Source organism: Balaenoptera acutorostrata, chromosome X (assembly GCF_949987535.1).
Source record: "Balaenoptera acutorostrata chromosome X, mBalAcu1.1, whole genome shotgun sequence".
In the NCBI taxonomy this organism is placed as follows: Eukaryota; Metazoa; Chordata; class Mammalia; order Artiodactyla; family Balaenopteridae; genus Balaenoptera; species Balaenoptera acutorostrata.
In genome coordinates this window covers 65,409,289-65,411,236 of record NC_080085.1, presented here as the reverse complement: position 1 = coordinate 65,411,236, position 1,948 = coordinate 65,409,289, and positions in this window count along the sequence as shown.

The window sequence follows — 1,948 nt, the reverse complement described above, 5'->3', positions numbered from 1 at the left end:
AGTAGAATTTACCCTTTTGTAAGAAATATTTACATTTATAAGGGAAATCTCTATTTGTATGCATGTCTCCCTTTCTGTACCAGGAAGAGAAGGATGACTCTAAATCTCTAAAAACTCTTATCAGTGGAGAGGCAATGACTTCAATCTGTATAACTACTATGCTTTTCCTGTTAACTTCCCATAAGTGATTCCTCACCCCCAACATCTTTTGTCTTTAGCTGAAGATAGTACTTAAGGCGACGACCTCACCCATTTCAGAGAGTTACTCAGTTTTCCTAGGTATCTCCCATGTATGCAGGAAGTATACATGTTATTAAACTTTTGTTGTTTTTCTCATTCACCTGTCATATCAATTTAATTATTAGACCAGCCAAATAACCTAGAAGGGGGAAAGGAAAAATTTTCCACCCCTACACAGCAAACAAGAGCCCTCCTGTAGTAGGAACAAACTTCAAAAACTGGTTTCAAAGACTACTGCTGCAAAAATGCCCAAATTCAATTGGATCAGACTGTACAGCAATTTATGACCCAGGTCACTGTTTTAATAAATAGAGCAATCACCCAGCAATTAGTAAATGCAAATGGCTGGATATTATACTAACAGAGGCAGACAGTTTAACAGATATAAGGGAAAGACACAGTAATAAAGAGGCCTGCTAAAATTATGTCATCCCATGGGGACTGTATGCATGTTCAAGGCTTCATGCTCTGAAGAGTGACATCAGATACTTCACCTTGAAGCAGAAATAGACTTCATTTAAATAGTACAGCTAAGTCTCTAAACTAAAAACCAAGCCAAAAAAAAGCCCCAAGGGCAGAGTGATCAGTACCCCTGAGTTACTACAATGTGTTATCAGAAATGTCCAATTTCCAATAACAAATTATGGAACATGCAAAGAAAAATGAAAGTATGATCAATACATGGGGAAAAATCAGGTAACACAAACTGCCTTTGAGAGAGACCACATGTTGGACTTAGCAGGCAAAGACTTCAAAGCAGCTATAATAAATATGCTCAAAGAACTGAAGGAAACCATGATCAAAGCAATAAAAGTACAATGATACTTTTTTTTCAAATAGAATCAATAGACAAAAATTTACCAAAAAAAAAACCCAACAATAGGAAATTCTGGAGTTCAAAACTAAAATAATTTAAATGAAAAATTTACTGAGATGCTCAACAGTAGATTTAAGCTGGAAGATGAAAGAATCAGCAAACTTAAAGACACATGATGGAAATTATGTAATCCAAAGAATAGAGAGGGAAAAGGATGAAGAAAAGTTAGTAGAGTCAAATAAATGTAGGGCATCTTTAAATAAGCCAACATACATGTAATGGAAGTACCACAAGGAGAAAAGAGGGATAGGAGCACAAAAAGTATCCAAAGAAATAATGGCTGAAAACTTCCCAAATTTAATGAAAAACATTAAGCTATATATCCAAGAGCTCAACGAACTCCAATAGGATAAATGAAAAGAGAGCCACACCCAGACAGTTTAAAGTAAAAAAATTTTGAAACCCAAAGACAAATAGAAAATCTAGAAAACAGCAAGAGAAAAATGACTCATCATGTACAAGACAATCTCAATAAGAGTAACAGTTTATTTCTCACTAGAACCCACGTAGGCCAGAAGATATAAAGGTGATATATGCAAAAGGCTGAAAGAAAAGAAAACTATCAATGAAGAATTTTTACAACCAGCAAAACTATCTTTCAAAATTAAAAGAGTTACATCAACAAAATGGCTGAGCAGGCAACTCTAAGCTCCTGTCCTCTCACAGAAATATTTTCTTTTTTTGGCCACACTGCATGGCATGTGGAAACCTAGTTCCCCAACCAGGGATCGAACCTGCACCCCCTGCAGTGGAAGCATGGAGTCTTAACCACTGGACCTCTGGGAAGTGCCTCACAGAAATATTAAAAAATAAAAAATAGCAGAAACAGAA